The 14240-nt window shown below is 40.8% G+C and overlaps 1 protein-coding gene across 3 annotated transcripts in view; it reads right to left on the bottom strand.

Annotated features, from left to right (window-relative positions):
- LOC126188841 (uncharacterized) overlaps positions 1 to 12971 on the bottom strand; it is a 178828-nt gene extending 165857 nt beyond the window's left edge. The window contains exon 1 of one of the 3 annotated variants that reach the window (XM_049930459.1): positions 12891 to 12971. The gene's annotated coding sequence lies outside the window, so the exon portion shown is untranslated. Of the gene's footprint in view, positions 1 to 11360; positions 11598 to 12890 lie in introns of those variants that run through there. The other 2 variants (XM_049930458.1, XM_049930460.1) reach the window with 2 other exon arrangements.
- Between the last annotated feature and the right edge of the window lie 1269 nt (positions 12972 to 14240).

Here is a 14240-nt window from a genome sequence, read left to right as displayed (position 1 = left end):
ACAAATCAACAACTCAACCAATTACTAAAGATAACAGAAGTATTCAGCAATGATATAAATATGGCTTTTGGTACAGACAAATGTAAGAAAAATAGCATAGTCAAGGGAAAACACGCTAAACAAGAAGATTACATATTGGATAACCACAGCGACTGCATAGAAGCGATGGAAAAAACAGATGCCTATAAATATCTAGGATACAGACAAAAAATAGGAATAGATAATACAAATATTAAAGAAGAACTAAAAGAAAAATATAGACAAAGACTAACAAAAATACTGAAAACAGAATTGACAGCAAGAAACAAGACAAAAGCTATAAATACTTTTGCTATACCAATATTGACCTACTCATTTGGAGTAGTGAAATGGTGTAACACAGACCTAGAAGCACTCAATACACTTACACGATCACAATGCCACAAATATAGAATACCTCACATACATTCAGTAACAGAAAGATTCACATTAAGCAGAAAGGAAGGAGGAAGGGGATTTATCGACATAAAAAACCTACATTATGGACAGGTAGACAATTTAAGAAAATTCTTTCTAGAACGAGCAGAAACTAGCAAAATACACAAAGCAATCACTCATATAAATACATCGGCTACACCACTGCAATTTCATAACCACTTCTACAACCCTTTGGATCACATAACATCAACAGATACGAAGACAGTAAATTGGAAAAAGAAAACACTACATGGCAAGCACCCGTATCATCTAACACAGCCACACATCGATCAAGACGCATCCAACACATGGCTAAGAAAAGGCAAACGGAAGGATTCATGATTGCAATACAGGATCAAACAATAAACACCAGATATTACAGCAAGCATATTATTAAAGATCCCAATACCACAACAGATAAATGTAGACTTTGCAAACAACAAATAGAAAGAGTAGATCACATCACAAGCGGATGTACAATACTAGCAAATACAGACATGAGAACGTAGCAAAAATAATACATCAACAGCTTGCCTTACAACATAAACTTGTAAAACAACATGTTCCCACATACAAGTATGCACCACAAAATGTACTGGAGAATGATGAATACAAATTATACTGGAACAGAACCATTATAACAGATAAAACAACACCACACAACAAATCTGACATCAACTCACCAATAAAAAGAAGAAATTAACACAACTAATCGAAATATCCATACCCAATACAACAAATATACAAAAGAAAACAGGAGAAAAAATTGAAAAATACATCCAACTGGCTGAGGAAGTCTAGGACATGTGGCATCAGGATAAAGTTGACATTATACCAATTATACTATCAACTACAGGAGTCACGCCACACAATATCCACCAGTACATCAACGCAATACAGCTACATCCAAACTTATATATACAACTACAGAAATCTGTAATTATTGATACATGTTCAATTACCCGAAAGTTCCTAAATGCAATATAACATATACCGTACAGTTAAAAGGAAGTCACACTTGATCAAGGTCTGCGTCACTTTCCATTTTTGACCAGACATAACGTCTGAGAAAAGAAAGAATAATAATAATAATAATAATAATAATAATAATAACAATAACAGAAAAAGAGATGTAAAAGGTATCATTAGAAAAAGAGATAATAAGATGAATAAGAAGTCAATACACGAAAACAGCAAAGGCAAACTCTCTCACGCAAATGCAGCTCACACATGACCACAGTCTCTGGCTGCTGATGCCAGAATGTGAGCAGCAACACATGATGCGAGAGGCAACCAGGTGCAGGTAAGAAGAGGCTGGGGTGGGGAGGGGGAGGAATAGCAGGGTAGGGGTGAGTGACGGTAAAGAGCTATTTGTAGCAGTGTGCGGGGAATAGATGGTGGAGGGTAGAGCAGCTAGGTGCACTCGGAAGTTTAGATGGAGGGCGGAAGGGGTGGCAGGGCTAGTGAAAAAGGAGGAAGTAAAAAGACTGAGGGTGCAATGGTTGAATGAGGGCTATGTAGTGCCGGAATGGGAACAGGGAAGGGGCTAGATGCATAATGACAAAGATTAAGGAAGGTTGAGAGTTACGGGAACGTAGGGAGAGTGTCTACCTGTGCAATTCAGAAAAACTGGTGTTGGTGGGAAGGTTCAGGGAGAAATGAAGAACATTGTGTTGGATGACATGGACGGCAACAGGGTGGTTCAGCTGTTTCTTCGTTACAGTTTGTCAGTGGCCATTCATGCAGAGAGACAGCTTGTCGGTTGACATGCCCATGTAGAATGCAGCACAGTGGTTGCAGCTTAGCTTGGAGATCACATGACTGATTTCACAGGTAGCCCTGCCTTTGATGGGATAGGTGATGTTTTGTGACTGGAATGGATTGATGGCAGTGAGAGGGTGTACGGGACAGTCTCGTATCTACATTTATTACAGGAATAGGAAACATAAGGCAAGGGTCAATGTTTGGTCTACAAGAGCAGTGATTCTCTCAGTAGGACCACAGTAATGGCCTCAGTGGGGCGTCCTGGGTGGCTGGGTTTATAGACTTTAGGAAGCATGTAGAAAATATGAGTGCAGGGAGTGGTAGGGGTGAGGGGAGAGATGACCTTTGAGGAGAGAGGCTGGGATGGGCCGAAGGATTTGATCCTGACCTTACAATCCTACCTGCTGACAAAGGCTCCACCACTGTAGTTTTGAACCACAAATATTACCTGGCAGAAGGATCCCACCAGCTGTTAGATTCACCTAACTACAAACTCTGCTACAGTGACCCCATTGCAGAAATCCAGCAGGATCTCCAGCCTCTTCTCAAATCCTTAGGCCCATACGAGAACCTCTCCCCGGGTACACTACCATCCCTAATGCCCATGGCCTTACCGCTATTGATCATTACCTTTTCCAATACCCGATGGATTCCAAATCAACAACCTCCTTCATAGTTGCCATGACCAACTATATCCTCACCCACAATTACTTCTTCTTTGAAGGCATTACCTACAAATAAATCCAGGGTGCGGATGTGGGCATCCATATGGCACCATCCTATGCCAATCTATTCATGGATCATCTAGAGAAATCCTTCCTAAACACCCAGAATCTCAAACCCCTCATCTGGTTCAGATTCACTGATGACATCTTTGTGATCTGGATCGAGGGTGAGGACATCCTATCCACATTCCTCCAGAACCACAACAGCTTGTCCCCCATTCAGTTCATCTGGTTCTACTCAACCCAACAAACCTGCCACCCATTCCATACTGAGAAGTCCCTTCCATACAGCCTAGCTACCCATGGCCATTGTATCTAATAGTGACAAGTGGTAAAATATACTGTAGGTCTCACTCAATGACAGACTGTAATTACACTCCTAATATTTAACAAAAACAGATCTCCTGAGCCTTATCTCTCCAGTCACCCTCTACCTCCCAAAGTCCCACCATCCAGGAACAGAGGAGCATTACCCTTGTGACTCAGTACCATTCAGGACTGGATCAACTGAATCTCATTCTCCGCCAGAGTTTGAACTACCTGTCATCATACTCTGAAATGAGGAATTTCCAACCCACTATCCTTCCCATGACTCGCACAGTCGTGTTCCGCTGCCCACTGAACCTACACAATATCCTTGTCCATCCCTACACAACACCTGCTCCCAACCCCTTGCCTTGTATCTCTGCAATAGACCTAGATGCAAGACATGTCCCATCACCACCTACTCCAGTCCAGTAACAAGCATCTCCTATCCCATTGAAGGCAGGGCTATCTCTGAAACCAGTCATGTGATCTAAAAGCTAAGCTGCAATCACTGTGCTGCTTTCTAAGTGGGCATGACAACCAACAAACTGTGGCCAAGAAACAGCTGGATCACCCCGTTGCTGAGCATGCCATCCAACACAACATTCTTCATTTCAATGACTTCTTCACGGCCTGTGTCATCTGGACACCAGTTTTTCTGAACTGTGCAGGTGGGAACTTTCTCTGCAATATATCCTATGTTCTTAGAACACTCCTGGCCTCAACCTTCATTAGTCATTGTCCTTGCACATCTAGCCCCTTCTGTTCCAGCTGCCCTACTTGCCTCCACACCTACCGTGCTATCCCTACCCCTCCCCACCCCAGCCTCCTCCTTACCCTCACCACATGGTTGCCTCTGCCATCATGCACAGCTGCTTGCAGTCTGGCTTCAACAGCCAGAGACTGTGGTCATGAGCATGTTATTTGCATTTGTGTGTGTGTGTGTGTGTGTGTGTGTGTGTGTGTGTGTGTGTGTGTGTGTGTGTGTTTGAGGAAGGCCTTGTTGGTCAAAGGCTCATTTCCTGGCAGTCTTTTTGTTGTGCCTATCTGCGTATCAGCATCTCTGGTATATGGCGAATTTTTCAGTAAACAGTTCACAGGGGGCATGGCAAATAATTTTTGCAAAATACATGTTGATGGCATTGTGTTGTTGCATCTAGGATCTAAAGATGACATCGATCTGTTAGCTGACAAGATGAATGTACTTCATAACACTCATTTTACGGGTGAACATCAGCAAAAGAATGCTGATTAATTTTCTGGATTTATGCATTATTAAACTCAACTGAACCCATTTGTTTGGCATTTATTGTAATGATGTCATTATATCTCAGAATTATTGTCACTTAGTGAAACATAGAAAAGCCTTCTTTCAAGCACTGATAAACAGAATACCTAAATTAAGCCTTAAGAGTTTAGAAGCTAAAAAAAAGCACTTCATACAGTGCACAATGTTGCTTCCAAAAACAGTTATTAGTCCATAGTTGCTAAAATACATAATTCTAAACTCAAGGTTCTTCCGAATAGAGGCAACAAATTTAGTGACAATGCTGCAGAAACATTAATAGTCATCTTGTTTCTCTTTTATGGGAATGTTTCTTATAAGCTAAAATGCATTATTCTGCAGATTTAATGTTAAAATTGCCTTCAGAACCAACAACACATTTGTTCAGCTACTTGTACACAACTTCAAAATCTGCTGCACTGATTGAAAAGCCTTTTATATTGGACACACAGGTAGAAACGTTAAAACCAGTTCAAAGAACATACATAACTAGGAAGGAAAAATGCACAAGACAAATCGATCTTTGCTTCTCACTTAATTTCGAAAGTACACAGTGAAGCAATACCAACAATAACCCCACAGTTCTGCATGAAGTGGAAAAATGAACCTGAGTGGACATCTTGGTGGAAAATGAAATATGCAACCATTTAAACGACAATAAGGAGGGTATTCTTGACAAAAAAAGCCTAATAAACATTATTTACCTGGATGTCTTACAGAATGTGTTTGATAATATAATGTAAGTGGATAGATAAAAAATCTACTCACCAAGTGATGCCAGGAAAACACATATAGAAGTATTAAAGTTTCCAAGCTTTCAGGGCCAATGGCTCCTTCTGGGAGACAGGTTGAACAGGAAGGAACAGGGGTGTAGGGAAAGGATTGGGGAGATTTAATAAAAGGGGTACAGTTCAGGAAAGTCACCCAGAATCCTGGATCAGGGGAGACTTAGCGAACAGGGTGAGAATGAAAAACTGATAGTTGCGGACTGCACCTGACGAGATTTTAAAGCTTGAGAGCTTAATGGTGGAAATATGTAAGACATAGATTACTGCTAAAACACAGTACATGGGTTTTTAAGAGTGAAAAGATAGGTGCACTGTATGTAACAGAGGTGGGAGGGAGACGGCAAAATATAGGCAGGTTACAAAATGAAAGATGTAGAAAACTAAAATGGATTGAAGAAATGAGTCGTCACTGTGAAGAAATGCTGGGGTTCAAGAAATTAATGTCAATTAGGGCCAAATTGGTGGCAAGACCAAGGATGTGCTGTAGTGCCAGTTCCCACCTGTGGAGTTCTGAGGAAGAATCCAGATAGCACATGTGGTGAAATAGGCACTGACGTCATGTCCTATCATGTCGCTGGTTCTCGCCAACCACCTGGCCTTAATTTATGTCAATTTCCTCAGGCTCAACATTTCTTCACAGTAACTAATACTTTCTTCCCTTTCTTTTAGTTTTCTACATGTTTTATTTTCTGACCCATCTATTTTTTACCACCTCTCCCTCCGACCTCTATCACATATGATGCACTTAAGTTTTTTGCTCTTAATAACTCCTGCGTGACATTTTGGCAGTAATCTTGTTCTTATGTATTACTATATCTTCCACCTTCAAGCTCTCAGACATTTAAATCTCGTCTGGTGCAATCCCCAACTGTCAGTCTTTCCTTCTCATTCTGTCCAGAACCTAGGGTTGTGGGCGACTTTTCCGAAATCTACCCTTTTCCTAAACCTCCCCAAGTCCTTTTCCTTCACCCCTCTTCCTTCCCCTTCAACCATTCAGGCAGAAGAAGGAGCCACTGGTTTCTAAGGCTTGCAAACTTTAATACTTTTGTGTTAGCAGAAGAGCCAACACCGTGTTACGGGTGGAGGCCGAAATGCACGCGTTTTAGCTCATGAAGGCTGGCGTGAGGAGGGAAGAACTATACTGACCTAAGGTCTGGAACATGACAAGGAATGAGAATTCAGAAAGCGGATGTACTTAGTTTGATACTTAACTTTAATCCATTAATGATGAATGTCTCTCTTCATGGTACACGATTCACAATATTATCTGTTCAAAATACATTCTTGCAGATAGTAATTATAGTAACTGAATATGGCCCCTTGCTAGGTCGTAGCAAAGGGTGTAGCTGAAGGCTATGTTAAACTGTCGTCTCTGCAAATGAGAGCGTATGTAGACAGTGAACCATCGCTAGCAAAGTCGGCTGTACAACTGGGGCGAGTGCTAGGGAGTTTCTCTAGACTAGACCTGCCATGTGGCGGCGCTCGGTCTGCAATCACTGATAGTGGCGACACGCGGGTCTGACGTATACTAACGGACCGCGGCCGATTTAAAGGTTACCACCTATCAAGTGTGGTGTCTGGTGGTGACACCACAAATACCTTTTATATGTGTGTTCTCCTATCATCACTTGGTGAGCAGATTTGTTTTATGTACCCATTTACATTATATTTTTAAAAACTGAAAATGTGTTTGATGTATTATGATTCAATTAATTTCAGAACTTCGTTACCAAGTATGGTAGGACCAGTTATTATAAACAACAGACCACACTCATTTCTTCATAGCTGCATGTCATATAAATCAACTTTGTGTGCAGAGATACCCTTTGCTGTTTCCACCTGTTTGCCATCGCTGGTTTCCTAGATTGACTTTTTGTTCAGCTTAGTCTTGCTTTGTAATAATACCTTTTACATTTATTTCTTATGTACCTACATCAGTCTTTTAAATATCATGTTGTTCGATAATTTATTTTACTTTTAAACCATTTCATCAATTTTTTTTTTCAACACTTGTCTCTTCCTCCCCATCTATTTGCTTCCTCTCCCCTATTTAAGTGCCATCTCCTGACATCTCTCATCAGTCATTCTATGTCCTCTCAGGATGTCTGACAAGTAAAGTACTGTTACATATTTAGACTTCTTAGATAGTAAACAAGTTTATAAAATGCTTTTATGGTGGTTACTGATGAGTTATTTTTCAATATTATTTAGTTTATGTAGTGATACATTTTTAATAGAAGACAAGTTCATGTAACATTTATCATTTTTGTTTTATGAAGTATGTGGCTGAATTTTTTCACGATAGCTATGTATTATACTTGCTGCTAAAGATGCGTACTGCTACATACTTATCTGTTTGACTAATTCAATTGCACTTTGTGGTTTGATACTAAGTAGATATGATTGGATAATGGTCTCAGGGGCTGAAATCAGTTGTGGTTTTTAAAATAAAAAGAAAATTGCAACTGGTGCTGGAATTTTATTAAAAATCAAGACTGCAGTTACGGAACCTGCATCACCAGGCTTTATATGCTGGACGAGAAATGAATGCACTGTGCTGGAACTGCACTTCTGCAGCTTGAGAGACTGCAGAAGAGAATGTGGGCGCAGGATGAGTGAAGACAGGGTCCTGGGGCAGGGATGAAATGGGTGTGGGGGCAGGGCTTTAGCTGAGATTGAGGCCAGGGGAATTATGTTAAGCACTGTCCCTGACTTCACTCATCATGACCCACAGTCTCTTCTACAGTCAACCTTTTCTCTGTTCTGTCACTGTCTCTCAAACCACTGTTTCAAGTCATCTATTCTACAACTCCAAAATGTATGAGTGTCACATTAGACAGAGCACTTGCTCACAGGAAAAATTGCATGAACATGAAGTTGTTGTTGTTGTGGTCTTCAGTCCTGAGACTGGTTTGATGCAGCTCTCCATGCTACTCTATCCTGTGCAAGCTTCTTCATCTCCCAGTACCTACTGCAACCTACATCCTTCTGAATATGCTTAGTGTATTCATCTCTTGGTCTCCCTCTACGATTTTTACCCTCCACGCTGCCCTCCAATGCTAAATTGGTGATCCCTCGATGCCTCAGAACATGTCCTACCAACCGATCCCTTCTTCTAGTCAAGTTGTGCCACAAACTTCTCTTCTCCCCAATCCTATTCAATACCTCCTCATTAATTACGTGATCTACCCACCTTATCTTCAGCATTCTTCTGTAGCACCCCATTTCAAAAGCTTCTATTCTCTTCTTGTCCAAACTAGTTATCGTCCATGTCTCACTTCCATACATGGCTACACTCCATACAAATACTTTCAGAAACGACTTCCTGACACCTAAATCTATATTCGATGTTAACAAATTACTCTTCTTGAGAAACGCTTTCCTTGCCATTGCCAGTCTACATTTTATATCCTCTCTACTTCGACCATCATCGGTTATTTTACTCCCTAAATAGAAAAACTCCTTTACTACTTTAAGTGTCTCATTTCCTAATCTAATTCCCTCAGCATCACCCGACTTAATTTGACTACATTCCATTATCCTCGTTTTGCTTTTGTTGATGTTCATCTTATATCCTCCTTTCAAGACACTGTCCATTCCGTTCAACTGCTCTTCCAAGTCCTTTGCTGTCTCTGACAGAATTACAATGTCATCGGCGAACCTCAAAGTTTTTACTTCTTCTCCATGAATTTTAATACCTACTCCGAATTTTTCTTTTGTTTCCTTTACTGCTTGCTCAATATACAGATTGAATAACATTGGGGAGAGGCTACAACCCTGTCTCACTCCTTTCCCAACCACTGCTTCCCTTTCGTGCCCCTCGACTCTTATAACTGCCATCTGGTTTCTGTACAAATTGTAAATAGCCTTTCGCTCCCTGTATTTTACCCCTGCCACCTTCAGAATTTGAAAGAGAGTATTCCAGTCAACATTGTCAAAAGCTTTCTGTAAGTCTACAAATGCTAGAAATGTAGGTTTGCCTTTCCTTAATCTTTCTTCCAAGATAAGTCGTAAGGTCAGTATTGCCTCACGTGTTCCAACATTTCTACGGAATCCAAATTGATCTTCCCCGAGGTCGGCTTCTACCAGTTTTTCCATTCGTCTGTAAAGAATTCGCGTTAGTATTTTGCAGCTGTGACTTATTAAACTGATAGTTCGGTAACTTTCACATCTGTCAACACCTGCTTTCTTTGGGATTGGGATTATTATACTCTTCTTAAAGTCTGAGGGTATTTCGCCTGTCTCATACATTGTGCTCACCAGATGGTAGAGTTTTGTCATGACTGGCTCTCCCGAGGCTATCAGTAGTTCTAATGGAATGTTGTCTACTCCCGGGGCCTTGTTTTGACTCAGGTCTTTCAGTGCTCTGTCAAACTCTTCACGCAGTATCTTATCTCCCATTTCATCTTCATCTACATCCTCTTCCATTTCTATAATATTGTCCTCAAGTACATCGCCCTTGTATAAACCCTCTATATACTCCTTCCACCTTTCTGCTTTCCCTTCTTTGCTTAGAACTGGGTTGCCATCTGAGCTCTTGATATTCATACAAGTGGTTCTCTTCTCTCCAAAGGTCTCTTTAATTTTCCTGTAGGCAGTATCTATCTTACCCCTAGTGAGACAAGCCTCTACATCCTTACATTTGTCCTCTAGCCATCCCTGCTTAGCCATTTTGCACTTCCTGTCGATTTCATTTTTGAGACGTTTGTATTCCTTTTTGCCTGCTTCATTTACTGCATTTTTATATTTTCTCCTTTCATCAATTAAATTCAATATTTCTTCTGTTACCCAAGGATTTCTATTAGCCCGCGTCTTTTTACCTACTTGATCGTCTGCTGCCTTCACCACTTCATCCCTCAGAGCTACCCATTCTTCTTCTACTGTATTTCTTTCCCCCATTCCAGTCAATTGTTCCCTAATGCTCTCCCTGAAACTCTCTACAACCTCTGGTTCTTTCAGTTTATCCAGGTCCCATCTCCTTAAGTTCCCACCTTTTTGCAGTGTCTTCAGTTTCAATCTGCAGTTCATAACCAATAGATTGTGGTCAGAATCTACATCTGCCCCAGGAAATGTCTTACAATTTAAAACCTGGTTCCTAAATCTCTGTCTTACCATTATATAATCTATCTGAAACCTGTCAGTAGCTGCTGGAAACAACAATGCACGCAAACTAGCAGGCACTACATGGCGTGCACAACCCAGGGCAATAAGGACTACAGCTTTCGCCTTGTGTTTCTCTACTGCAGAGTACATATGTCCTGTATGCTGCAACTCCAGCCACGCCAGACAAATGGACATATCATTCAATGACTCATACCGCACCATCACAATGATGAAATGTGTGTATGGCATTTTGGGTAGGAGTTTTCTTCTGGGTAAATCAACTGCCTGGTGTAATTCTTCTTATTTGATGCCTTTTTGGTGACATAAATATCAATGACGACAAAATTGTGATGAGAACAACAACAACCCCCCCCCCCCCCCACACACACACACACCTGTCCTGAGCAGTGAAAGCCACTGACTCAATCAGGAATCGAACCCGGAGAGTCATTAGATCGGAAGTCAACAACACTAATCAGAAGACCACGAGCTGCTGACATATCATCATATCATCACAGGACGTCTGAGACCCGCACCAACTGCTAACTATAGTGCAAGCTAGTATCGATCCCCCTAGTATCTGACCTGAAGTGGCAGCCAAGAAGGAAAAAAAACAATCATTTACATCTAAGGGCCATCCCTTTCCATGGATGCTACTAATTTAAATCAAGAAGTTTCCAGCTCATAACAGAAAATCTCACCATACACTGCAACAAATCACTGTAGAAACTTGACGAGGAAATAAGTTCATCTGGGAGATTGGTCTATAGTAAAGGAAGAACTTCCTCAGAACACACAGAGTAGTGGAACATACGGAGATCTTTGCACAGACTACTTTTCGAAGTTGCAAGAAGCAGAATCAACATGAAGAGACAGGGATTATTAAATGAACCATTGGTGTATGACAGTGAGCAGGAGCAGACCACTACCCACCTCATCGAGGGTGAGTTATGCCCAAGCATCAGCACTGATGAGAAGCTCTTTGAGGTTACCCCAACCAGTTTAGGTACAGTTTAGGTAGGAACCACTCGTTTAGGTCTTCGAGCAGTTAGGTTTGAATTGGTTTTTCTTGTAATAGACAGCCACTTGTTAAAGATTTTTTTATAGTTTCCTTTTTATGGTCTCTTAAGTTATTTGATTAGGCCGTAACAGCTTAGTCATCTGTGTATATAAATTTCTCATCCCTGTAATATAACATGATTGTTTATACACAATTTCTAGTTCTACAAATTTTATCTTTATAAAATTTCATCCATTGTTTGTCATTATATACAGTGTTTGATGCTTCTGATATGATTAAATAAATAAAACATCTTTATCTTTAGCAGCCTGTATCCCAGGATGTTTTTGGGTTAAAAAAAAAAAGTGTTTATTACTTTAACGTGAATTGTAACATATGTTAAATTCAAAAACATATGAGACTGCTTTTCATGACTAAACTTATCAGGGCTATGTTAAATTTCAGAAGGAAAGAAGAGAAATCAATGAAGAGGTCATCAAAATGGGAGCACAAGCTTGGATTAGGGATGTACGTCTCATAGGAACCAGCCCACCATTTAATGGAAAATCTAAATGATTATAGTCGAAAGAGATTTGAACTGCCCTCCTCCTGATGCAAATCCAATGTCTTAACTACTGTGTAACTAATTTGGTTTGGAACGAAGTACGGAAGTAAGGAAGAGCACGATTTAAGGTCCTGCTGATGACTGGGTCATTAGTGATGGGCCACAAGTTCACTGGAAAAAAAATCTTTTACTAGTGATTAAATTGTGATTAAACTGGGGTCACATGTAATATATGTTTGGAAAGGATGCTAGAAAAAAGGAGGGAGGGGGGAAGCAACAGCAGCATTTCACATCCTGTCATCAATGTGGTTATTAAGAGAGGGCCCAAGTTGAGACTGGACTAATATGGAAGGAAATCTGTTAAAAAGAACCAACCTGGAATTTGCCTAAAGTGTTTTAGGAACAACTGGCGAACAACCCATATCAAGACGATTGAGTAGTGAAATAAAGCTACCATCTGTCAAATGCCTATCCAGTTCCTTAATTAGTTTCAACTCATTTGATGGGAAACAAGAACTTAGTGACAGGCCTATAAGTGGGGTACTGTGAGAATTGTAATAGATTTAGTTGAGGTTGTGGATCAAACCATCGTAAGTATGGTTCAATGTTTAACCTAGTATTAAAAAGGTCTAGTTGAAATTCTGATTGCATTTATTGTTTCTGTCTTCCTTTTGCTTCACTATTTAATTGCAAAAGCATGAATGTTATTCAAAAAATTCAAGTGTGTCTTTTGTGCTTATGATATTAAGCATCTTAAGCTTGGTGAGTCTGGCTATATTCTGAGAACTCAGATGTCTTATAAGTTATAATCCATTACAATAGTAACACAAGTACTGTATATAAATATTCAAATAAAATGTAAGGAAAGCATTACACTTTTGTGAAAAGTTGCACTCACTTGAAAAAGAGGTATTATTTCAGAAACCTCTGAGTCCTTAAGTGGTTTTGGCAGAATTGCAAGATAAAAAATGACCCTTTGCTGAAACACAAAAAAGTAAATAGTATCTTATTTACATAAATAAACTACTTTAAACAAACAGAAGAATGACTTACATGTCAAAGGAAGTTAATCAGGACATTAGTACCATATCAGTGAAAAATTATCTCAGGATATTTGTAGTGTGTACATTATTCTACTAAAACAATATTATGAAAAGAATACTTGCTACTCACCATATAGTGGAAATCCTGAGTCGCAGATAGGCACAACAAAAAGACTGTCCAAAAGTAAGCTTTTGGCCAACAAGGTCTTTGTCGAACACACACACACACACACACACACACACACACGCACAAATGAAGCTCTCGCACACATGACCACAGTCTCTGGCAGCTAGAGCCAGACTGCGAGCAGCAGCACCCAACGGGAGTGGCAACCAGATGGGGGAGGAAGAGCTAAGCTGCAACCACTGTCCTGCTTTCTACATGGGCATGACAACCAACAAGCTGTTTTGACTGTGTGAATAGCCACAAAAACGCTGTGGCCAAGAAACAGCAGGACCACCCAATTACCTAGTACACCACCCAACATAACATTCTTCATTTCAATGACTGCTTCACAGCTTGTGCCATCTGGGTCCTTCCCACCAACACCACCTTTTCTGAATTGCTGAGGGGGAGCTCTCCCTGCAATATATCTTATGTTCGCATAACCCTCTTGGCCTGAACCTTCGTTAGTCATTGTTTTCACCCATCTAGCCACTTCCCTGTTCCCATTCCAGGACTACACAGCCCTCATTCCACCAATGCACCCAGTCTTTTTACTTATCTCCTTTTCCACTATCCCCCCCCCCCCCCCCCATTACTCCCACCCTCCGCCTAACCTCCCAACTGCATCTAACCGCCTTACTCTCCACATCATCCCTGATCCCTGCACACTCCCACTAACAGCAATTTACCGTCCTCCACCCCTACCTTGCTATCCCTCCCCTTGTCCATCCCAGCCTCCTCCTTACTCCCACCTGATTGCCTCTCTCATCGTGCGCTGTTGCTCGCAGTCTGGTTCCAGCTGCCAGTGATTGTCATCGTGTGTGTGTGTGTGTGTGTGTGTGTGTGTGTGTGTGTGTGTGTGTGTGTGTGTGTGTGTGTGTGTACGTACGTCGTCTATGTTCGACAAAGGCCTTCTTGGCCCAAAGCTTACTTTCTGACAGTCTTTTTTTGTTGTGCCTATCTGCAACTCCGCATCTCCACTATATGGTGAGTGTAGCAACTACCCTTTTCATAATATTGTTACATCCCATTCTGTATT

The sequence above is a fragment of the Schistocerca cancellata genome, chromosome 5, assembly GCF_023864275.1.
Source record: "Schistocerca cancellata isolate TAMUIC-IGC-003103 chromosome 5, iqSchCanc2.1, whole genome shotgun sequence".
In the NCBI taxonomy this organism is placed as follows: domain Eukaryota; kingdom Metazoa; phylum Arthropoda; class Insecta; order Orthoptera; family Acrididae; genus Schistocerca; species Schistocerca cancellata.
This window is presented reverse-complemented; position numbering and strand designations above follow the sequence as displayed.